We start from the raw sequence: 27063 nt of genomic DNA on the forward strand, positions 1-27063 counted from the left end.
GCAAACATCACATGACATCATCTGAGTCAAGGTAGCTTTATTTAAACACACATTTTATACAAAGGGTAAAGTAGTGATCTCACTGTCAGTGCTGAAACTTTCAGTATTCAAGGGGGATCACCAACACACAAACCAGGAACAGTTGGGATTTCAAGCAGAATGTTGTTTAAGCTTGTTACTAAGTAAAGCTTAAAGTAAGCTGTTGAATGTCAGTTAAGTTAAATTTGTTCCTGAAATAAGATTATTTTTCATTTTAGGCAAAAAGTGAGAAACAAGTTCCCAGAAATCAGGCTTATTTTACTTTCTTTTTGCACATTTTTTGGATGGCATACGTAGGTGACAAAATGATTAAGGCCATTGAGATTCAAACTCAAATGGCCTGGGAGCGATATGATTTAAAAATGAGGACATTTGTGATGACCATTCAAAGCTGCTTTACACTAAAGCTTTTCTATTCACCCATTCATACAGTGCATCTACTGTATGTGAAAGATGTGTGTTTTTCAATCCCACATCTTTCATAGCCATTCACACACTGTCCTGACACTGACATGAACTGTACTGAAGGGCTGCAGGTTTCACACCTTAAAACAGAGGTGTCAAAAGTGCCCACTTGATTACATGCGGCCCCCCCATTTAATTTTTTGTTCTAATGGAAACATGACCTCCTCTTCCTTTGAACACAGTGAGGTGATAGAATACAGACAGAATATAATACTAAATCTATTTTTTCATTGTCTAACCAATACTGAACAACTCCATTCTGGCTTGACACCTCTGCCTTAAAATGTAATCATTTATGTTATGGGGACTTGATATTTGTCCCCATAAGAAAGACAAGTCCTTATGTGTGACTGTGTAGACAGGTTTAGGTCCCGCACACACACACAGAGAGAGAGCGAGAGAGAGAGAGAGAGAGAGAGGGAGGGAGGGCTGCAGTGATGCTGAGCCGCTCCAGTGAGTCCAGCACGACAGGCTTGACGTTGAACTGGGAGAGGCGGGGCTTGTGGCTTGCCTTAAGTCTGCCGTGCATCACACAGAGAGCCTGTCCGTCTTTCTTCCATTCATCACCGGAACCGTGGAGCTCGTGCACCCGCACCATCCTGTTCTCCTCTCCTCCTCCGATCACCGGCACCGACCCCAAGGACACAACAGCCGAGCCTCCGGCCATCACCCTCGGTAAGAACCGCAGCCTGAGTCCCGCGTTACATAACGGTTCCCGGGAAGGAAAATCACCAGCAGCCCGCTGTGACATATAGCGAAGGAGAGAGAGAGATAGAGTGTGTGTGTGTCTGTGTGTGTGTGTGTGTGTGTGCGTGTGTGTGCGTGATAGAGAGAGAGGCTGTGAGGGCCCGCTCTCTTTATTACCGTCTCCATCAGACTGTGTGATTCATTTATTTTTCGGGCTGGATGTTGTGTTATGCAACGTGATGTGAAGTGTGTTGGAGGCTCGGATGCTGACCTTCTTAGATTCTTCCATATCATCCTGTGTGCTCCGCTATCACGGCGATGACGTCACACACATCATCAGGCCTCCGTCCAGCGCGATAACTGTCTGAACACATTGATATAAATATACACAACATCAGGACACTGCAAGGTCATTATGCTCATCTTCACGTTACACACACACACACACACACACAGGATGTGCGGTGGAAAGTGTGACCACAGCCGTGTGACCATCTGAGACATTTCAATCCGGGCTCATCGTGACCTAAAGATCGAATATTATTTGTGAATATATGTTTTAAAAAGGGGTTTAATGGGTCTCTGTCTGTATTCTATCTCTATTTGGTTTATATACATAAGCTTAGAGAAGATGTTCCTACACACGGGTCAATCTCTGTATTAAACTATGTTGCCATTTTTCATTTTGTTTTACACGTTACAACAATATTGTCTGCAAAAACGCTCCAGTACACAGGAAACAAACTGCTAATGTCACTAATCTTTCTTGGCCAGGACACACCTGAAACAGATTTTTAATCTCAGTGTGTTTTGTCCTGGTTGAATAAAGGTTAATTTCTTTTTACTTTTCAATATGCAGGACCAAGGTGAATTAATGTCACTTACAGTTATTTCACAAAAAAAAAATATCACATGCGTTCCAAATTGTGCTAATGTTGCAAACAAATGGTCATAATGTTTGTGAACGTCCTCTCGTCACTGCACCTGAGTGTGGTCGACAAGAGTTTGACTCCCTAACTATACCACCTTTTTATTTTTACTGCCTAACCCGGTCTTTTTTGCCCTAACCCTAACCTCAGTAACACCTGTGCGTATTCGTGTTGATAAAATACTGCACCAGTGTAGTAAAAACATATATTCAGGGGTTGGAAAACACGACCCATAGTTACAGTTGGAGGACACAATGGAAACAGATGAACTCATGTAACTAACATTACAAAAAAGATAGCTGAACTTATGCAATATTAAAACAAACGTGTCTGTATTTGTGAACACTTTCTAAAAGCGTGTACTAAGCTTAGCAGGATACATTATTGGTTTTACTTGGACTGGTAGAAGATCACTTTTTTTTACAAGAATCTCTCTCTATTTTCACTGAAATAAAAGATTGACAAACTGAAAAATATTACTTAAGTTGGTACCACATAAATTGATTAAGTGAATTCAAACTAACGTTATCTTTATTATTATTTGGTAAATTTAGTTTGGATTAACTTAATACGTTTAGGCATTAATAGTGAAGTAATATTTTTGAAGTCTAAAACATTAGAGCTCTATTCCCAACAAGAGCTCACTTGTGATACACAACTCTAATCTGACGACATGTGTGTCTACATCTTTGCAGTAAAACAACAAGAAATTGTAAATCGTGAGATGTTGGAATGGAGTGGACAGATGTAGGCTCCCCTTTGTGGCTCTTGAAAACAAATCAATAGGACTGTGCGCTCAACAGCAGTGACATTTGAATGATTTTCCTCCTTCGCGATTATTCCAATTATAGAAATTGTCCCGTCCCTTGGAGTGACTGAGCTGGAAATGCAGTATTTTATTAACATTCAAAATACTACTATCAAGAGGAATTCATTCATAATTATGCTGATTGTGTCAAAGAAGTGTCTTCTATTTTGTGCTTGTAAGTTTTGACAACAGGGAAGAATTAATACTACTACTGATTAGGGATGAAAATCAACTATTTAGAAATAATTTTTAAGCGACAATGGTGACCGATACAACCAGATTGTTAAATATAATTTCTGTTTTATGTTTAATATAGGGCCACACGGTTGGTGTAGTGGTTAGTACTCTGGCCTTTGCAGCAACAAGACCTGGGTTTGAAACCCAGTTGGAACAAGGGCCTAGAGTGAGTGGTTGTTTGTCTTTATATGTGTCCCTGTGATGGACTGGTGATCTGTCCAGAGTGTGACCCTGCCTTTCGCCCCATGTCAGCTGAGATTGGCACAGTACAGCGCGAACCTCATGTAGGGGATAAAGCGGTAGAAGGTGGATGGATGGATGTTTGATAGAATAAGAAAATATCTATTTGGGGTTTCGGACTGTTGATAGGACTGAGAGGCTCATCCAGACTGTGGACTGCAAACTTGTGATTTAATCTAATTTCTTTACGTGGCTCTAGTCAGCATTGTGTGTGTGCACTGCACCAAGAACCAGCCTGACTCATGGATACTTGCTCTTAGGGCACTTTCACACAAGAGCTGTTTGATCCACTTTAAACGGACCAGAGTTTGTTTCCTTGTATAGTCCTCTTTGTTTGGGCAGGTGTAAAAGCTTATACTGAACTCTGGTGCGGACCAAACAGGGGAACAAGGTTCTGCCTGAGAACGGGAGTCTTGGTTCCCTTACAAGTGAACCCTGGGCAGCTTATTCTGCTCGTTTCGGGCAAGCAGGTGTTGTAAATGCATGATGTTGTCTTGGTGGTTTTGGTCCACTTACAAAGTGTAGCATGAAAGTGAACCAAACTAAATGAAGGTGTGACACATTTCATAATTCCCGTTCAATCAAACCAAGTCCCCAGTTTTCAGGTGTTTCACCAACAGCACCACCTAAGGACTTGGATGACCATTTCGTATGTACAATACAGCGCGTGAGTTTATCTACAGCAATTGGTTCAATGTTTATTAAAACTCGCAATTATTGCACATATTGAACCAATACCAATAACACAGCCTATATTGCACTTAACATTAATCATTAAATTAAGCAAAACATAAATAAAATCTTTCAGTAACAAATTGATAACTTTTTTTCTTCTTCTTTTTTTTAACAGGTAAACAGCAAAATGTAATTTTCTTTCAAAGCACAATGGCAAGATAAATGCAAAAAGGAAACAGCATGCATTAAAAACAAATCAGTGTGCAGCTCTGATCCTCACCAATGTCTTTTATAATAAAATTAGAAAGGTTAGTGCAAACTTGAAAAAAAAAATAATTCCCTTCAAAGAAATATCAAGTGCAAGTCCTTTCTGCTCACTTGTCTGAGGCTGAGCTCGATACTTGGTGTCTCATCTTGAATACAAGTTCATTAATGTTTGGCGTCAGGCTCTGAGCTGAGGAAATCCTCAGGATTGAGTTCAGGTGTTCATCAGTAAGACGACTCCTATGTGATTTAGAACATAGACAGTGTGCGCGCAACTTGGGTGCGCAGCTCAGGCATTGTGTCGGGGGTGAAACGTACAAACTCAGCAGCGCTCACGTGACTGTGCTGCTGCTCATGAAGAGAAGACGCGGGACCACGCCCGCTTGCGGGCAGTCGGTACACACCAATGCACTCACAGTGCATCTTGGGATTTGTAGTATTATGGTGCTGCGGGCACATAATACTGCGGGCCGGTTTTAATAGTTTTAAAAACATTGAAAAAAGACAAAGAAAACAAAAAACATATACAAAAATAACCCAAATTATGAAAAGGAATCAATAATTTATATAAAATTTGCGATTACGAGATCTCAACTAGATACTTAAACGGAGAGAGGCATATAATATAATATATAATCATGACTTAAGCACTCCAAATGATTTTGACTCACACACCGAAACAAACATGTACTAGACCATGTAAAAGAACTGAAACAAATATGTAATAGCAGTGAAACAAACAAATAATACGCCATGTAATAGAAGTGAAAGAAATATGTAATAGACCATGTAATTGAAGTGAAACAAACATGTAATAGACCATGTAATAGAAGTGAAACAAACATGTAATAGACCATGTAATAGAAGTGAAACAAACATGTAATAGACCATGTAATAGAAGTGAAACAAACAAGTAATAGATCATGTAATAGAAGTGAAACAAACAAGTAATAGATCATGTAATAGAAGTGAAACAAACATGTAATACACTATGTAATAGAAGTGAAACGAACATGTAATAGACCATGTAATAGAAGTGTAAACAAACATGTAATAGCCATGTAATAGAAGTGAAACAAACAAGTAATAGATCATGTAATAGAGTGAAACAAGCATGTAATACTATGTAATAGAAGTGAAAGAAATATGTAATAGACCATGTAATTGAAGTGAAACAAACATGTAATAGACCATGTAATAGAAGTGAAACAAACATGTAATAGACCATGTAATAGAAGTGAAACAAACATGTAATAGACCATGTAATAGAAGTGAAACAAACAAGTAATAGATCATGTAATAGAAGTGAAACAAACAAGTAATAGATCATGTAATAGAAGTGAAAAAAACATGTAATACACTATGTAATAGAAGTGAAACGAACATGTAATAGACCATGTAATAGAAATGAAACAAAAATGTAATACACCATGAAAAATAACTGAAACAAACATGTGATAGCCCATGTAATAGAAGTGAAACAAACAAGTAATAGAAGTGAAACAAACAAGTAATAGATCATGTAATAGAAGTGAAACAAACATATAATACACCATGTAATAGAAGTGAAACAAGCATGTAATAGAAGTGAAACAAACATGTAATAGACCATGTAATAGAAGTGAAACGAACATGTAATAAACCATGTAATAGAAGTGAAACAAACATGTAATACACCATGTAATAGAAGTGAAACAAACATGTAATAGCCCATGTAATAGAAGTGAAACAAACATGTAATACACCATGTAATTGAAGTGTAACAAACATGTAATAGCCCATGTAATAGAAGTGAAACAAGCATGTAATAGAAGTGAAACAAACAGGTAATATAACATGTAATAGAAGTGAAACAAACATGTAATAGAGCATGTAATAGAAGTGAAACAAACATGTAATAGACTATAAAAGAACAGAAACAAACATGTAATCGCCCATGTAATAGAACTGAAACAAACATGTAAAATAACTGAAACAAATGTGTAATAGACCTTGGGTCTGGCAATAAAACTGAAAATAACAAACACTGATGATTTACTCCCCACAGCAGCTGTAGAATTTAGAAGGTGAGGTTTCTGTTCATTGGTTAAATTCTGTCAGTATCACTTCAGAAATGTTTCTTCCCCGTCTTGAACAGCCGCTCTTCAGTTGAAGGTTTGCACCACTGCTGTCAAATCTACTGTTGAAATGTAAGTAATGCTCATTGTACAATGTTAGGAGAAAGGATTAGAGTCTGCTCTCACTCTTGGAGTTTTGTGAAATGAAGTAAATTTATTTATCTACTATTTTATTTCTATCGTAATCACCAAGTAATAGCATGGTCGTAACATCAGAAAAAGTGTGTAAGACATAAGGGAATTTTAACATTATAATATGATAAATACTAATTCTGATTCCCAAATATTGTATTGTGAGGGTATTTCTCTTATAGTAGTCTATATTTATACCTAGATCTTACTTTGGAAACGATGGTTTTATTTTAATATTATCTCTTTATTACCGTTGTCATCACCAAACTGGAAGTTTCATTATATTATCATAATCCTACCACCATATTAAAACATTGTTACCATAATATGACCGTGTTGTTACATTACTGTATATTAACTGTCAACTACTAAAAAAGTCAACTACCGTAATTGATAACAGATACTTTCCTGTTGTAAAGAATAATTGTGAATTGTGGTTAAAAAACGCCTGCTGATGTGCCTCTTGTTTTTGGTAGCATGATGTCTACAAAAGAGAAAACGAGTAGGCATGGACAAAATGACGTGTGTGTGTTAAGTAGTGTAGGCCAGAGAGAAAAGGGAAATCCATTGCTCCCTGGGCGCTGCTCAGTGGCTACTTGTTGCGACAAATTCTAGGAAGGTTTCTAGTAGAGGATGGGTTAAATGCAAAGAAGGGGATTAATGAAAAAGTACAGAAAAAGTGTGCTTTAGTTATGACCTGAAACACTCGCTGACGCTGTTGTCAGAACAGCACATCACCTGCGCCGTCTCTCTCTCTCGTCTCTGTGACGATATTTCTGCTCAGCTGTGATGCGTTCACTGATGCTTGTAAAATCCGTTCACTCTTGCTCTCTTTTCACAGCATTCGCCCTATATGTCAAAAACAATTCCCCCCAGAATTAATGTTGTAGTAAAGTAGTAAAGTATTTCTGATTCTGAAAAAATGTAAATGAAATGGACAAGCATGAATGTGTCTCTCACTGAATATAGTGTGACATCACTGAATCTATAGAAAGTAAAATACGATCTGCTGAAGTGTGGCCAATGATAGCACCTGCATGGACTCTCAGTGATGATCATACCTGCCATTGTATTGGTTGAGGACGTTGATGTTGAAGATCCCAAAGGGAGAGCAGAGGATTGACGTGTCCACAGATGCAGCCTGTGCACAAGCAGAAGCAGTCGCACTGAGGCAGAGAGAGACGTGCAGCTGAGTCAAGTCGCTTGTGAGCAGCTGCACAGAAAACCTGCATGTGAGCCAGACGACAGGGATTTGTTAGAGAAAGCTGTTCAAAAATGAAAGCTTGTGTAAAGATATTAAATATGTAGAAATATAGAAGAGAAAAAATGCACTCGCAGATATGGTCAATTGTATTTCTATTGTTTTCTAGCGCAATCAAAGCTGCTATACACTACAGGTTTTGCCATTCACTCCCATTTACAGCACATCTTCTCACAGTGTCTTGCTAATGACATATCACCATGTGTCATTGGGGTTACAGTCCTGGAGCCGAGAGTCAAACCCACAACCTTTTATTTGAAAGACAACTGGCTGCTCCACTGAGCAGACCCGTCGCCAGACCTTAGTCTTAAGGGGGGCATATGAAATGCATGGGAGGGCACAATTATTAGCCTACAGTACGTATATTTTTTATTATCCTATACTCTATTCGCGCAGCATGTGGTCATCACGTGAAACATAACCAACAGCTATAGGACCAGGTATTTGGTCCTATAATATATAAATTACATTACATTACATGTCATTTAGCAGACACTTTTATCCAAAGCGACTTACAAGGGAATTGAGCACAACCTGATTCCGGTCTTAACCACTGAGCCACTCCACCCTCGTAAGGTGTCGGAACCCAAAGTATACATATGACAGCGCAGGGATGAGGAGACGGGCACAGGTCCCGGAGCGCATACAGAAACCGGTGCTGAACAACAACACGCACATGCTCACTTACAATGCTGTGGGTGACTTATAAACCTCAATTTAAAATAATATCCATGGTATGAGTGTTACGACAATAACTTACATTACATTACATTACATTACATGTCATTTAGCAGACGCTTTTATCCAAAGCGACTTACAATAAGTGCATTTAAACATTTGGGTACAAATAAACTCAATTTTGTCAACAATTTTGTCCCAACCACTTTTACATTTTTATCAATTTATCATTAACACTCAAACTAGCAGAAATAATGTACCTACTAGAAATACCATAGCGGTCATTTTGACTGCATTTCATTATTCATTTGCATATAATTTCAATAATCAAAGTACAAAGTGAAAATAAATAGATGTGTAATGTGAATACAGGTGACATTGAATCCCCTCTTGAAATCACAGATAAAAGCCCCTTTTATTTTTTTTCATTCATAACTCACTAAAAATGAATTATTTCTTAAAACTTAAAACTGTTTAATTCATTAATGCATTAACATATGCATATCAAATGCTCCTGTAGGGGCTCGTGTCGGGCTTTTGCGCTCATGTGGACAGAGCGCAATTCAGTTGCGAGGCGCACGAAGAAGTTTCTTTGTGTCATCAACGCATTTTTTTCATAAAGAACTGAGCATTTATTACAGCAGGTCGAGGATATTACAGAACACACTGGTCATCTGCATGTGTTCTGTCCTGGGAGACAGTGAGTGATGCGTTGTCACTTTTCAGCTCCTGTGTGGTGAACAGCGGCTCTTCTGATTTTATTGACTATGCCAACCAGGCACATATTTTTAATGTTTTTAAACATTAGTATTTATCAAGTAATTTATTTATTTATATATATAATACTAATATGATAATATACAATACAAATAAAAATCTGTGCCTCGTTTGGGCCACAACCATCTTCGGGGGCGGGCCTGGTCCCCTATGGCCCACCCATAGTGACGGGTATGCCACTGACCACTGTCCGTTAATGACTAACATGCTCATCAGTTTTCCTGTCTGCAGTCCAGAGTAAATCTATAGATATTCAGATTACAGTGATGTCATCAACAACAACAACAAATCATCACTTTACTCTAGTGGTAGGGTAATATCGATGTGGTGATATATCTACTTCCTTCCTCGTGCAATATGATAATCGATATGCCAGGGAAATATGGGTATTTTAATGAATAAATGAAGGCACTCAATAGTCCCTGCCAGTTGCACCCACAGGGCATTGTTACCTGAAATCTTTTTGCGAGGGAAAATTGCACTTTGTTCTCACTCATTCATCTAACACCACTTTGTCCTTCACATGAGGGTGGTGGGGGGCGCTGGTGGCAAGCTCAGCTGACAGGGTGAAAGGTTGGGTACGCCCTGGACAGGTTGCCAGTTCATTACAGGGACACATATAGAGACGAACAACCACCCACTCTCACACTCACACCGATGGTCAGTTTAGAGTGTTTGCGAAGCGTGGGAGGAAACCGGAGAACCCGGAGAACCCGGAGAATACACACACATGCAAGCTTCATGCAGAATGGCTCTTGTGTAATGTGATATTACTGGTATCGTGGATCATAGATTACATATAGCATCATATCGTGAGGTACCCTGTAATTTCTACCACTACTTTACACAGCCTATTACTTATAAGGTGAATTATGGATTCATTTCTTCTTGAATGCTGAACATTGTCCAATTTAAGTGTTTCCCCTAGAATGTGTTGGGCTGTGTCACTACCTTGTCATAACAGATTTCTTTGTTATGTGGAGCAAAGAAGAAAACTTCTTTTAATTCTTATTCTTTAAAGTACCAAAAAAATAGAAAAATAAAACAATGAATCAACTACCAAAATAGTTGACAATTCATTTAGGAATCAAGTACTTGTTTCAGCCCTACTCTATATAGCAGTATCTCTACAGTTTCTCCCTCTAAAACTAGTTTGAGACAACAAAGCTAAAACTTCCAGATTGGGACTGTCGCTTACTAAGCTGGATTTGACACTTACTTATATGAAAAGGTAGTTTTACATGCAAAATGATAAAACTGCAAAAAGAGACCAGTTTCAACTGGCCCGTAGCTCACATTTAGAGATGTATTGCAATGGATTGTAGTCATCATTTGAAAAAAAAGATATATATACTGTAGAATATAGCAAGCTATATTTTTTAGGTACTTCTCTTTGCTGACATGACCATTAAGCTACTCATCTGCCCATAGGTAAAACGGGATGAAAGCCAAATTTGCTGTATGGATTAAAAATAGAAGGACGGAGTTTCTATTCTCAGACTGATGCCATTAGTGGAGCCAGTAAGCAGAATCATTACATGCCCTCAGATCACTGTGGAAACATTAGCAGGAGAGGGACCTCATTAGGATATCTACTATATGTAGCTGTACATTAGAATGACATAAAACATGTTTTAATGAAATGTATATATATCGTTGGGCAGTCTTGTGTTTTACTAAGAATGTAAATCGATATGTGACACTCGTGTGGAATGAACACACATGAGTCCACTCCTATTACTGCTCCTGCCACTCAGCTGTCAGCTGTCTCAAAGTTCCCTTAGCTGGAAGAGCTGCCAGGTCCACGGAGGTCAATCCACAACTATGAATGGGATGCCAGTTGCTGTAGTGGAAACTATCGAGAGGCTGTTGTCACATCTTCAGTGGCAGACTGTTATCCAGTGCAAGTGTAATTTATTCATTTTGAATAATGAAGATCTTTGGGCTACGTTTCAAACGCAAACCCAGTGATTATGCATTATGCAGACTCTTCTTGGGTGGTGGCTGTGGTAGGACGTCCAGACCGTGGGTCATTTTCAAGGCTGTCCCTCCCCCTCTGACATTCAGCTGCACACTATTGATCACAAAGTCCTTAATTAGCTATTAAATGTGTTTATGTGCTCTGGCATCATTCCTTCTTATGGTTCTCTACTTGCCTCTGCTCAACTCGACTACAGTTGCTATGGTGTCGGACACGTCATTTTCCGTTCCATTTTTACCTAATGGAAAAGCAAAAACACAGAGTAGAGTTGAGTTGAGTTGAGCCGAGTCGTGCTAGAAGTGTAGAATGGAAAAGCACCCTTCGTCAGCCTGTGAACGTTTCTGTCCACCTTCATAAGATAAACACTTCTGTCCAGATGAATGGGAGTTCATCCTGAATGGGAATGAGACACATTCTACTACAGAAGAGTGGAGGAAATTAATAATTACATCCATGGACTGTCCTCCATCTGTTTTTCCAAGTGTCAATAATACATAATCACAAGCGTGGCTAATGAATTATATATTGATTAATAGCACCAGTAGCTGGCTGGGGTGGATGATTTAATGCTGCTTTCCATTTATATTGGAACTCAGAAGTTGGAGCTGGGAGTTACGTCACCGTGTTCCAGGGAGAAGTATTTAAGATGTATCATGGGCTAGCAAACTAACAAAGAGTGTAACAACATGTCCATGGATAAAAGTCAAATAGTACCGTTTGTGTGACTGATTTACTGTGGAAGTGTGCTGATAACAGTAAAATAATTAGTGTTTGTATTGTGGCAGCCATCTTGGGTTCCTAACTCATGGTATGCAAGGTTGCGCTGATTTGTATGCAGCGTCCTTCATCTGAAAACAGGCTATGTCAAGCAAAACTATCAGACTTGATTGAAGGAGCATTTGTGTGTATGCAGCGGCAGAGCAAGGGTGGGCGGGGATAAGTGTTTATTGAGCGGGTTTTTTAGAGCAGTAGAATTCACTTCTCCAACCTTTTGTTGGTGCTTCTTTGTGTTTTCAATCATTGCAATTTGAAGCTATTCTTTTTGTGAATCAAGTGGCATCACTTCTGCCTAAACTAAAGAACTACACCAAACACAGAGCAAGTTAACACTTTTGACTTTTCATTTTTTTAAGCTTTTTAAAGCTCATTAAAGCTTTTAAGTTACCAGGTAGTACAACCTCCTTAGATACATTCTGTCCTCTCACCCGCTTGACTTGCAAACCAACTATCTTCCATTTCTGCTTCAGCATTGGTAAATTGAAGAGTCTCAATGCTGATGGCTTTCATGATGTTTGAATCGTGTATGGCAATACGACAGAGGTGACATTTGTGCTGCGTCTTTACATTGACTCTGTATGTAATGTGATCACTGGAGATGTCGTGTTGCATTCGGTGTGAACCCACCATATGAAGTAAATAATAACATAGTCAGAGACATTAGTGATATTCAATATCTACGTAAACTCTCATGATTGACTAGTGGTACACAGTTATATATGTAGTCTCATAACAAAGTACTAAACCCTCAGATCGCCTGTGCTTGATAAGTTAAATTAATCTTATTATTAGTTCATGCAGAGTCTTTTCCAACTGACAACTGCTATGTGACCTGCTCACGCTCCCGTGCCAAAGTCCATGGTTGGAGCTGTTGATCCACTGCATGTTTGCGATCCAGTCCATGCTCGATCTAATTAGTATCACGATTAACGTAATGCAGGTACGAAACATACTGAACCACAGCATGATCCATCTCACCAAAGTCAAAGTTTACTGATTCAATACATACTAGTTTACAGAGAGATACAGATTCCAAATTGTATGATCATCAATTGTGTTTTCACTGATCTTGTGTTCTTCAACTGAGAAGATCAGAGTGATTTATTTTTAAATATTTATTATGTTGAGCTTCTAATGATATTTTTATGTCTCGTGTTATAAAAGTTTTTCATTGTGAAGTATGTTGCAACAGTTATTAGATAAGGCGCTATTCTAATCAAATGCATTCTTCTTATTTGTCTTCTTCTTATTATTATTATTTTATTTTATTTTTACTACCAACCCTGTCTTTTTTTGCCCTATTCGAGTTGAAAAATACTAGTAAAAACATACCTTTACGTCGTATTCGGGGGTTGGAAAAAAAACGACCCATAGTTACGTTTCAGGGGTTGGAGGACAGGTTGATAAACTAAACATCTTTTCTGACTATGGTCAAGTATGGGTGTTACCTGGAGCCCGCAAAAGCTGTGCCACATCAAGTTGATTTTGAGTGTTTGATTTGTTCCCATGGTCAGGGCCCATTCCTGTCTAAGGAACCTTTATTTCCAACTCAGAGCAACCTCACCAACCCTTACATGGGATTCAAAAATAGCTGCCACCATACAAAGACTGCTACCTTTACCATTAATAGCACTTCTGTTGTAGTTTTCCAGTAGTATAGTACTGTTACATTTTTAACTGAAGGCATACTGTGCTGTGTGTGTGTGCAAAATACCATGTAGAGGTCATAGTTAATGGTTAATGTTAGTCTCCAGGAAATGCATGTAAGTCAACGTAATGTCTTCTGAAGTCATGGAAACCAGACTGTGTGTGTGATCTTGTATTTGTTACCCCTGTGTGACCTTTTCTGGCACAACCACTGACCTTGTCAAGACCAGTAGTTAGGTTAGATTTAGGAATATAAGATTTGAATTGTCCAAATGAAAGTCAATGCAGAGTCATGAGAAGAATATCTCACACACACACACATGTTGGACAAGCATGACTTGAGGGGACATTGCATTGACTTACATTCATTTTCTGGAGACTTACTCTAACCTTAACCACAATTACTACTGGCCTAATCCTAACCCTAACCTCAACCTAACCTTAAAACCTTAAAATGTTGTCATTTACGTTGTGGGGACTTGATTTTTGTCCCCACAAGGAAGACAAGTCCCCATAATGTGACTGTGTAAACAGTTTTAGGTCCCCACAACAGTAGTAATACCCACACACACCCACACACACACACACACACTTGCTCAGCCTCCATCTGGAAACTGCACAAAGGGAGACACAGATACAAAGCTCTCATTTTCTGCTGTCTACTTATCTCTCATTCTGACTGTTTCATCTTACATTTCCCACCTACAGATGTCTGTGCACGTCAAACGCATTATCCTGACCCATCCCCCAACTACTGTGACTACTTCCTGTCCAAGCAATGGCTGGTGCACGTTATTTTGCCTTTTTAGTAGTTATTCTTACAAAATAAAATACACATTTTACATGACGTTTTTGTACTATATTTCATTTTAGTAGTGCAAAGTTGTGTTGCAGCTAAATACAAAAGTGATGCAGAGGCTCCTTTCATGAACCAGCTGGGCACTACTTACTTTTGTTTTTTTTTTGCAATGTCTTTCATTCTGTTAGTTAATAAAAAAAGTTTTTATTGTTATGTATAGCTTTAGTAGTCATTCCACACCTGTTGTAATACATTAGATAACAGGAAGTAGTCACACTTTTTATTTTTTTCACCTAAATATGGAAAGAGTCCAAAAGAGAGTCAGACCAAAAAAAGAAAAGAAAGAAAACACAAACTCAATATACAGTATGTGTTACACTGGCAGAGTGTGTGTGTGTGTGTGTGTCTGAACACAAAAATACATTTTCACAATTTTTTGAATTTTTTTGGAAGTTCTCTGATTTCAGCTTCGTAAAGCTGTAGTACGGAATTTTTACATTTAAAAAAATGACAATTGAGTTCATGCAATGCTGATTTAGCCTGTCAGCGCCACAGGATTCCCTCTGTGTTTCTCAGTATAGCGGCATTTAGATCTCAGGTCACCCAGGGATATTCCCACTCTGCACACAGGAAGTGACTTTTATTATGTTACGCAACATTGTGCTACTAAAGTGAGACAATTGTAAACAATTTGTAGTATCAGAAGTTGATTCTACGGCTCAAAAAAACCCAGTCGTTCAGTTTGACATGATCTTTTCCCTGCTCTGCTACTCTGCTATAGACATGGATGCTCCCTCAGGTCAGGTCTGTTCAGATGAAGGACGCAGCAAACAAATAACATTATGTCATTTCTGTTCACAGAGACCAAACAGAGGCAGAAAAACAACAATAACAAAAGCTCACTGGAAGTTACACACTGTAGCTTTAAATGTGCAGATGTTCTGCTTTCTTTGCTCCATTGCAGTGAACTGAATATCTTCGTCTTGTGGACAAAACAAAATTATATGAATCAAATGACTTAACTATTATTAAAGAAAATAACCATTAGTTGCAGCCCTGGTTCAGACTTGGTATTAATTAAGCTGTAAACTCACTCAGAAGCAGATCATTCATGAGTGGAGTGAAAGATGAACGATAGAAAATGCAGCGCACATGGATGAAAGTATGAAAGTGTGAGTGAATGGGTGTGAATGGCAAAACTGTAGTGTCAGGCAGCTTTGAGAGGTCATCCAAAATAGAAAAGTGCTGTGTAAATACAAACCATTTAACATTTACATGGTCATACACTGTTTAGCTCATGACCTCTGACCTGCCACACTTACAAAAAATTTTATTAAAAGTACTTGTATAAGCATTTACAAACATTAAGTGACTGTTTGTAAATGCTTATACAAGTACTTTTAATAACTAAACATGTATGAATGTTATTGAGGATAATTAGGTTGTTAATTTATATTATATTATTATTCAAATGTCTAAAGCTACTATTACTGTTTCATTTAAAAATGACATTAAAAACGGTGACTTCATAAATGTATGGGAGTAACAGAATAAGCATTATTAAAGGGATGGGCATTTCTAGCAAAAATTATATTTAAATATTTAGTGGTATTATTTACAGAATATTCTAAACTCCAGTGCATGAGAGCTAGTGGTTCACAGCATGTTAATCTAACAGGAGCAGCCTTTAAAGACTCTGGTAAATAAAAACACAGTTGCACCACAAATGAGGTAAAAAGATGTTGCTTTTATAAATCATTGAGAAAATATTTGTATCTTTTTAATATTTTACGAATAGTCACTCGTTGACTTTTTACGATCAAGCAAATAATCAAATACTCATAATTTAGCATTAATTAACAACTAGTACCCTTTAATAATGTTTCTTGCTACTCTTATTGTAAAGTGGGAAACATGTTCCACAAATGTTTAGGATCCATGTGGTAGTTTCAGGCTCACATTATTAATATTATTGTGTTAACCAACGTTACCAGTGGCTTTATAAACCCTTAGATAATTAACCTGAATAACATTATTAAATGCTTAGACTAAACAATCATTTACAGTTAATAAACATATCAATAATCTGTGGTTTACCTTTTTTTTTTTACAAACTCTCACTCTTAGAATCATGTTGATCGTCGTGGGGGAAAGTGAGATCTCATGTGTCTCTAACAGCAGGTGTGACGTGCCACATTCCTCACATGATCAGATCATGCACGATGCATGCTAATGCACCACTGTTGCATTGGCTGCCATCTTCCCTCAGCACCATGAACACACTGTAGTTTACTGAGTCTCAATCAAACACACACGCACGCACACACACACACACCATCCTGATGCCCCAAATACAAATTGGAGCACCAAATGTGGATTAATATGCCACTGAAACTAATTCATACAAACTTCCTTTGTGACTGTCATCTAATTTGATAGATTTCAATAATGCTGATATTTGAAAGTTTAAATGTCTGATGTTGCCTTTCATCAATATATATACATATGTATATATGTATAAAATCTTTACCTGAAATTGCTCCCCATGACCAGAACTCTGAAATAAAATATTTGTTTATTTCAGACTCATCGCAGATTTGATTATGCTCTAAATGTAACTGAAAAAAGCAACTTTATATTTGTAAACTAAACAACTAGACTAAAGAAAAAGAAGCTCATTAGGGGAATTAACCGTATGAGAAAAGAGAAAACAGTTGGTAACCCTACACCTGGCCGATCTTATTGTCTGAATTAAACATACGGCCTCAGTTAATGCGTTATTCATGACCAAAGAGCTGCATGGTACAGGTGGTGTTCGGAAACCATTAAGAACTCTTGCTGAAGCGGTTCAGTTAGTACAAGAAAAATAATGCTTCTCTGGAGGGGGTGACCGCTTCATGTGATGACAGGTGATTGACCTCGGAGTTCTTTCAAAGGTAAGGGCCACTTGAGGAGGGATGCACCGAAATGAAAATTGTTGTCTGAAATGGAAAAATCAGGAAAAACTTGGCTGAAAACAGAAACTCCGAAAGAAATTATTATGCCAATTCTGTAATCTATGAAAATATTTAGGTGGATCTTATCAGACGGGCCTTTTTTTCTGTGCATCGCTCCTGTGCTGTGGCTTCTCCGTCTCCAAGCGGGCTCTTCGTATCCAACGCAGCCTGGTTCATTTCTCTACGTGCAGCTTTATGACGAGGATCGAATACAGTCACGACGAAGTGCAGGGGATTCGAGTAGATCTTAGTAAAACGTGTTGACAGACTCTTAATGGTTTTCACTCTGTGGTCCGTCTCAACCTCTTTGTGTAGAAGACACTTTAATGCTGCAATTAAGGGAATAACAGATGCATCAGATGAGCTGATCTCTTTAGTTAACTGCTCAAAGGGGGCCAGAAAAGAGAGAGTGTTCTGCCTTAAGAACCACTGTGTGAAGTGAATGTCGCGGGGAGTTCATAATCTGCGCTGTAGGCAAGTTTCGCTTTTGCATCTCTCATGAATGATTGTTTTCTGGTTTAATATTTCACAAATCCTTTTGGTCTTTTCATTTGCAAGAAAATGCTCACTTGTCTTAATTATTTAATCATAATCATCTTAATCATCAACAATGAATGAAGTGATACTGATGCAGTGCCACTGTTAAACTGACGTTGCTGCAGAGAAATGTCATATCCATCATCATAATCAGTTGATGAATATTTGCTTGGCGCTCCACTTTGCTTGGATGTTTCAGTAGAACCAGGAGTTTTTGAGTTGACTAACAGCCCTAATATAAGTTTCATTCTATTATCTGTCACATTCTGCACATCTGCTGTTCTGTGTCTTCTTGGCAATTAAAGCCAATTTCATGCTACATGACTTTAGGATTGCTGTACATTCACAGGTACAAAACATACTGTACTGAATGACATATTCTCACAAGATTTCATGTCCTTAGGAACCTAGAATGCCACCTTTTCACCTCACGTCCATGCCGTCAGTGTTGTCCTCATACTCTTTTATTTTTCTGGAAAAACCCCTGAGTTAACAGTTAACATCAACTGTTAACTATGTGTTCGTATCTGCTGTACTGTACATGTTACTGGTGAAAAGTCCAAATGTAGGTCTTCTCCATAACGTTCACTCTTTATATGTCGTCTCCGTCATCGTGCGGGTCAAAGACTGGGGAGGAAATGAAGTCCGACTACAGTCCGACTAAGTGTAACAAGCAGAGCGTGTGAAAACAACTTCTATCTAAAGTCGTCAGGAAGCTAAGATCGAGTCTCGACTACACGGCACATTTCAATCTTCTCCTATTCTGCGTGACTTGAATTAAAGGGGCCACATGGTTGATATAGTGGTTAGCACTCTTGCCTTTGCAGCAAGAAGACCATGGTTCGAGGCCAGGTCGGAACAAGGGCCTTTCTGCATGGAGTTTATGTGTGCGTGGGTTTTCTCAGGATTCTCTAGCTTCCTCCCACAGTCCAAGAACATGAAATATGGGGATTAGGTAAACTGGACACTCTAAATTGACCGTAGGTGTGAGAGTGAGGTGAATGGTTGATGATGGTCCAGGGTGTACCCCACCTGTCACCCTATGTCAGCTCCCCCTGCAACACTGATGAATTAAAGGGGAGTAAAGGGGTCCTCCAATGTCACAGATCACATAAAGAAGGGGGTGTAGTCTGGGGTGTAACATGCTGGAACTAAACGACACCTCACTGTTCCCTTATCCCTCCCCAGCACCTATAGGATGAGACTGCCCCTATTATGGAGAAACAACTTAAACTGGCTAACTAAATACAGCGACAGCTCTTAACACACAACAAAATATGTATTACACTGGAATATTAAACAAAATAATTGAAATAAAATACAACAAAAAAAAGTATTGAAACTGTAGTGTAACGCCTGACATTACTACAGTTCAATGTCAGTTCACAGTGTAGTTTTCTGTGTGGTCACAGCATCAGCAACATGACTTACTCAGGACCTCCTGTGGAGGGATGGAGCTGCATATAGTGACCGGTGAGATAAAACATGATTCAGGGATGTTATTCATAAGAAAACAATCTATATTGTGTCTTAAATTCAAGCCCAAAATGTTTGTCTTAGCAGTTTCTCCATAACAAACATCATTCTTTATTGATACTTTTTTGGAAAATGACTTAAAATTCAATACCAAAGCTTGGTGAATAATGAACAAGGTGCAGCAATATAACATGCTACACTGATTTATTTTGTTTAAACATTTCTGTGGCTTTTCAATGACATTTGTCAATGAGATTTAGGGATATATATATATTTTTTTGTGACTTCATTGCAGCAGCAAGGCCTCATCACACTGTGACCTATAAAAGTGCTGCAGAATCAGAGCAAGTATTGGCTGGCCTGCTTCTTTCAACATCATAGACATTGATTTTTAGATGCTGCATGAAGGTCATTTTTATTAAGATTTAAATATAATTTACAGTATGTTGTTAAATCTAAACCTTGGTAAGGAAATAAAATATTACGTTAATGTATGGTTAGGTTTACTGGAATCTATTTGTGAAGTTTTGGCAGCCATTTTGTGCTACTAACAACACAGACATTTGTTAGGATTTTAAGTGAACACCTTAACTCTTATTTGTTTTCTCAAAAAAGTCCTGTCAATTTTGTTCTATTTTAGACTAAAAAACTAAATCAAAAACTTTTACGGAAATATCATGTGGTAGATTACCCAGAGGAGAGGGAGAATCTTTTTTAATTCCAGTAAATCCAGTAAATTTCAGTAATAATTCCAGTAAATCCACTTAATAACACTAATAATAATAATCCAAAAGCTGCTGTTAACTAATTTGTTTTTGGATTTAATCCAATTTTAAAATAATCATATTATAAGTTCTCATCCTTGCATTAGAATGTCATACACAGTCTGTGTACTGTCACAGAATGACAGTACACAGTCTGTTTTGTGTGTGAAAGGTCATTGCATAAATCAACTAATACTGTGAATATTGAACAAATCAAATTACAATATTTGTCACAAAAATTGCAATGAGACATTTTTCTGAAATTGTTAAAATCCTCAAAGAGTTGGTGCTAATCTTTGAAGTTAAGGAGTTACACATACCAACATATTTGTACAGCTTAGAGTCTAGTGTTCGTTGATTAAATAAAAGTTGGACTTGGTTTTTTTGACACTATATTTTGGCTAATGCCCCGTCCATTAACATGGAGGCTGTCATGTCATCTGTGACCAGTATTAAACCAGTAATGCATTCAATAGCATGACATATCAAGACATTGGTAATCTCCTTAACAAGTTATTCACAACAGTGTCGGTCACAATGTTGTACATCCCTATTTACACGACAACAAGCACAGAGTGATGATTAACGTATTTACCAACTAATCATTTTCTGGTGCCTGTGTGTCACTGGTTTGTTTCATGTATAGGCCGGGCTGCGTTGGATAAATGACATGGAGCCTGCTATCGCACAACAGGGTGATATGCTTATGTGTTTGCGTCAGCATGGAGTCCACTGGCATGAAGCACTGGAGCCAAGGATCTTCCCTGGAGACATGAATGATTTTGATGTCCATGTTCTCATCACTTGACCAACAGGAAAATCTTCCCGAAGACATGGTGTGTTCCTTTGAGTTTTGTATTATTCTGGTGCTCAAGAGACGATGATGATGGTCTTATTTATCTGTGCTGTGTGGAGATTAGTGGTGGCAGTAGACTCCAAATCAATCAGAGTTGGCATGTTCTTCTTCTTCTTCTAATGATATGTGACAGGCTGTACACTGAGAGGTGTAACGCTGCCCTCCACAGTTAATTGAGGCTTAACATGTGAGGCATGGATGTCACATTTGGCTTTGATTTTGATTTGGGCATTTTTTGAATGGATTAAACAGTCTTTAAAAGTGTTTAATTCCTGAAATGCTTCTCACAATTTGTAGCGCAGTTTTAATATTACTAAAAATCAACCGTAGACCTTCAGGCCTTCGCACAATAACGGTGACACAAATAAAAAGCACAAAATTGTGAAAATTGCAAATCAGCAAGTTAACAACAGTTTTTAGTCAAAAGCAAAGCATTAATTCTTTGCTTGGAGGAGGAAAAAGTTATAACGCTTCAAAATTGCTATCTTGCTTGCGGGCAATTACGAAAACGTTACCATTCCATTTAAGTCTCGTCTTAAACCAACCACGGTACGTATATGTTTGGTTTCCATTAGGAGTAGTACAAAAATAACCAGCCCCAACTGTTCCATTCTTTGGAACCCTTCCATTGGGGTACCAGCATAAGCTCCACCCATGACAGTCATCTGATTGGGCTGCCAAAAAACATCACTCTCTTGTAATCAAATATCTCATGGAAGTCGAGGCAAACGCCCACAGTCTCTTAGAAAAGGTAGGGAAAAAGGAGCTGCTGGATGGAGAGGGGTCTAGCTGCAGACCTGCACTGTCAGGACCCTTCGTTGAAGACCTGCACTGTGAGGTCTCCTGCACTGTCAGGACCGGAAGTTGATTCGAAGCCTTTCAAAATAAAGGCGACCATACCGGAAGCAGATATTCAAAATAAAAGCTAGCATACTTGAAGCACGTATTTTTCGTTCCCCATGTGAAGTGTGAAGACGACGAGGTGGGTAACAGTCAAGTGACAACAACTTTGCGTCATACGAAGAAACAGAAACAGTCTTTATTCACTAGAACGTTATGTTGCACACTATATATTGTCCTGTAAAGTTATATTAATTTGAAAGAATCGGGTTTTGGACTTTTGGGTAGTTTTTAGCGTTGTTATCGTATGATAGTGCTCACTGCAGAGATGCATATTTCGATCTTAACTACCGGCACTACGCCGAAAGTTGAACGCTGCAGCGGAATGGGTGCAGGCGAATCAACACTTGTTTGCAGCCAGAGTGAAGATGCCTTAGATTTGAACATGAACAGCACCCAAACTGATGAGACTGCGCAGGAAATGTGAAAGCTGTTTGACACAATGGATCCGAATGAGGAAGAGAGAGAATTAATTCTTGAGCCTATTAAATTTATTTTTTTACCAGATTGAAGATATGTGGCTCTTCTGTGAAGAGATTATGGACAAACGAGGGTACTTGGCGTACTCTGATTACAAAGAGTAGAAAGAAAAATATTGTGGAAAAAGTTGTTGTTGTTGTTAAAACACTAATAATTAAAATCATTAAAAAAACTGCTTAGAAGATATTGGTTATCTGGGTCATGTAACTAGGTATTCAGTAATTCACTTTGAATACACAAAGCTAAGTTCATTTAAAATCATCAACCCTCACACCCTCCATGTGGTTCAACAGCACAAGGTAAGAACGTAGCACAAACAATATTAAGCAATTATTAAATGAATTATGAGGTGTTATAATTGCAAACAAACATAAGATATGCCTATATAAAAAAAACAAGTAAATCAATATGTAAATGGATCCAGCAGTGCAGGGGGCTACATTTTCAATGATAAATAATGGTATAAAAGAACAGTCAGCAATAGGTTGGAGTGTAGATGCATTATGCCATCACACATTAAGGTGTATTTACAGAGATGTATTGTTTCAATATGAATTTGTAGTGCAGACTAAACTAACAGCTGTCCTTTTTGTGAATTATATTAAATTAATATATTGCATGTTTTGAGTAGGCTAATAATGTTTATAGGGGATCATAACAATAGCTGTACATCTAGTTTGCACTGATTATCTGTAGAATAACCCAAGAAGTGGTCATAACGTTTTGTATTTTCTTTATATATAGATATATCTATATATCTATATATATATATATATATATATATATATATATATATGGAAAGATATACAGGTTTTTTTTTTTAAATCTCTTTCATTAAACACATTGATACACATAAACATATTGACATTGTAAACATAAAATAAAGATCCAAGAAACATTGGGAACGAAAAATACGTGCTTCCGGTATGGTCGCTTTTATTTTGAAAGGCTTCGAATCAACTTCCGGTCCTGACAGTGCAGGAGACCTCACAGTGCAGGTCTGCAACGAAGGGTCCTGACAGTGCAGGTCTGCAGCTAGACTGTCTTGGCTGGATGTCCTCCATTGTTGTCTGTTGTGTTGTGTTTCGGTCATCAGGCCCTGCCCACAGGCCCTGCCCACAGGCCCTGCCCACACCCCGCCTACCAAAGTAATTTAAGGTCCTTGCAGCATTTCTGAACCAACGACGAAGAATGAAAAAGTGGGGGTTTATATCACAACAATGACTATGTTATCCTGCTTATTACAAATAACAAAGTATTCATTTTATTAATTGTGGAAATGTCGTATTTCTTCCTAGTTCATTGGCTTATGGAAGGAAAACACTAACATTGTTAGCAACATCCACTTTAATAAATAGTTTAATCACATTGGCAGCTGGTCAGGGATATAGATAGGTAGAACAAAAAGTCACCACAGGTAAACAATGGATTTAGAGCTAATACTGAAGCTGAGTCAGGCTAGCAGGCCTTTAAATCAGTACAGAAACATTCTTAGTGGCTAGTGGTAGCAGAGCAGCATTTGTTTGGTGTGAAGTTGAGCTAATTTGTCTACAAATTAATTGTGTTTTGGGATGTTTTCACCGTCCAGATTTTTCCAGATATATTTAATTAGAAGAAATATTCCATTGTGGCTAAGGATTAGATGTCGTCCCAACATTATCAATGTTAAATTCTGAATAAACAGAAATAACCATGACTAATTATCTAATTGAAAAAAAGAATCCACTACCAGTCGTCAGCTGGACAACATAAACAACTCCCATTTCAACATAGCAAACATTATTTATTTATTATGATAGCACACAAACAAAGAAGGAGTTTGCCGTCACATCTGTACTCTGCTATAGAGGTTTATTTAGTATTATTTGTCACAGGTTTTCATCTAAAGCTGAATTAGGTATGTCACATTCTTTTGTATATATATATATATATATATATATATATATATATATATATATATATATATGGACAGTTATTAAACTAACTAAATTGTTCGTCATCCAAAACTTAATAAATGCTCCCGTCACTAAAACTGTAATTTCTGCATCTAAAGGATTATATGTTTCATATACTTATATTATGATTTATTATACTTATTTTATGTATTATTTTTTATTTAAAATGTATAAGTGACTTAGAAGCAATCATACAGATCAGAGAGATAGACAATATTTCGGGTTCTATAAATGTTCATTTATGTTACACAATTGTATGTATCATTTGTGATTATAAAACTGTTACATTTTATCAGCTAGAGGAAGAAAAAAATATTGCCATTATACAGTATATGCACGGCACTGATTTATATTAGTTGGTATCAGCAAACACACTTATTACAAATATGAATTCATATTTATTCATTTACTGATATGATGTCTATGACATTTTAATCACGTTAATAGACAGGCAGGAAAATGAAGTTTTTGTTGTTTTGTAAAGCAATCACTTCCCCACACCAGTGTCCATTATCAGAAAGTTGAATTATGTTAAATTAATGTCCTGTTTGGATCTGCCCACTTGACAAAAACAGCTACGGTGTCCCAGGAGCATTATGACTTCATTACATCAGTGCATCAACACACCACCAGCTACAGTATATAGTTTATATTGTAATAAGGCAAACATTTGTACCGTATTGTTGTATATGATCAAATATGGCCCTACCAGATATAGGTTAGAAAAGAAAAGTGTCTCACTAAAAGGCCTTTAGTGATCTGGTATCATTCTTGCCTCAGTCGAAACCCCTTCACTCCAAAGCTCCTCCATGTGGCCAGACCCCAACACAGAGAGAGTGCTGGCATGTGCTCACAGTAGCGTATTTAAAGGCTCCTCAACAGTCTATACAACCATGCCAAATTCCACTTTGTTTGGAGTTTACTGCCAGATAAAGAGAGGGAGAGAATTTGAGTGTGTTGGGTAAGAATGAATCAATGTGTGTGTGCGTGTGCGTGTGTGTGAGTGAGAGCGAGAGAGACGGTCACACAAATACAAAACAACATTGCTCGCTTTGGCAGGGCTGGACTGTCCAGCCAAGCCTGACAGCTCATCTAAGCATGATGGAAAAATACCAGTGGTGTGTACCACGTGTGTGTGTCTGCTGTGACCAGACAGTGTTTTCATTACAAATACCCTTACAGCTCACATGGCTGATTGATAGATCATTGGAACATGTCTAGCATTTCTGTGTTAGCTTCTAAAAACCCTGTACACTCACTAGAGACAGCTTAGACAAACATACTGATTTGTATGATTATCATTATTTTGCTTCCCTGTGAGGAGTGCAGCTAGAGAGAGTTGTCCATACGAGATTCAGCCATTACTTTGAGATGCTTTTCTCAGGCAAGACTGATACAGTAGATCAGTGCTTCTGTTCGATTCTACACCGTTAACATATATTTGTGCCTGTGCAGACCGTATGCATCAACTATGAAGGCTCGGAGAAGATGTTGGAATAGAATGTTGGGTCAGGGATGGCAAACCAACACTTATTTTAGTAGGAATGGATGCATTAAGACATGGAATGGAGAGGCTTTCAAACTGTACTTTCTGGTGTGTATTTACTGTCTGCCACACTTGCAAAAAGCACTCCTGGAAGTGTCCGGAGTTTATGGGGAGAAATTAAACACAGCATCATTACATCATCCATGTTGATTACGACATCCACAATCTTAATAAGTAATGGGATTTCATCTGTAGTCTGCCAAGGTGTACAATTGTAACGTGTTATACTAGAGACACACCATAATAATCGCCAAAAGACAAGGTCAGTCTGTTGGCTGTAAAATGCTTTGCAGCAACACTCTAATGCCTGGATAATAGTTTCTGCATTCCATGTCCACAGAGATCCACAACAAATGACTGTGGTTCCATTCACACAAAAATGAGGGTCCGAGTTAGTCTAGCGTTTTCCGACATGTGTACTCAAACTCACATTCCATCCCATTAGCAGTGATTTCTCACGAGGAGTTTACCTTTGGATTGTATGTCCTTGTATTCTTTGAGCCCTGAGTTGTACCTGTGTTGTATTTGTGGATTTCCTCAAACAAATGTCCATTTCTCTCTTCTGTATTGTGTAATTTGACACAATAATGGAAGAGTCCCGCCAAGTGGACTGGAAACTGTGCTACAGGAAGCATTCAGAAAATGTGGAGGCGCTCGTGTTGGTCCGAAAAGGCTTACGGCCTGTATGTGTTTGATGTGTTTGCAAATGACAGGTGAAAGGTGTGCGTTGATTTGTACAGGATATTAGATCTTGCAGTATATGCCATCTTCAAACCCGTCCATTACTTTGTCACTTGTCATTATATAATTCCAATTTCCTCTGTGGCTTCTGAGAGTGTGTCTCTCTGTGATGTTTATGGCTCGAGGGGAAACAGGAGTCCCATTTCTATCAATGTTGTTTTGGTAGGTTTTTATGGATTGGGTTTTTGGTTTTGGGTGAGAGTTCAGAGAACTTTCAAGACCCATATCCACTTTTTGTTTGAAAAAATAAAATCAGTAAATATTAAACATCTGATTGAATTCAAATAACAAACATATTT

General features: G+C 38.0%; 1 protein-coding gene across 2 annotated transcripts in view; it reads left to right on the plus strand.

The window, feature by feature from the left end:
• Positions 1–980: 980 nt before the first annotated feature.
• The window catches only part of nat16 (N-acetyltransferase 16), a 36198-nt gene continuing 10115 nt past the window's right edge, over positions 981–27063 (plus strand). Inside the window, exons 1-2 of one of the 2 annotated variants that reach the window (XM_044020956.1) lie at positions 981–1179; positions 20933–21122. The gene's annotated coding sequence lies outside the window, so the exon portion shown is untranslated. The remainder of the gene's footprint in view (positions 1180–20932; positions 21123–27063) is intronic. The other variant, XM_044020955.1, reaches the window with a different exon arrangement.

Source organism: Solea senegalensis, linkage group LG3 (genome assembly GCF_019176455.1).
Source record: "Solea senegalensis isolate Sse05_10M linkage group LG3, IFAPA_SoseM_1, whole genome shotgun sequence".
Taxonomy (NCBI): Eukaryota; Metazoa; Chordata; class Actinopteri; order Pleuronectiformes; family Soleidae; genus Solea; species Solea senegalensis.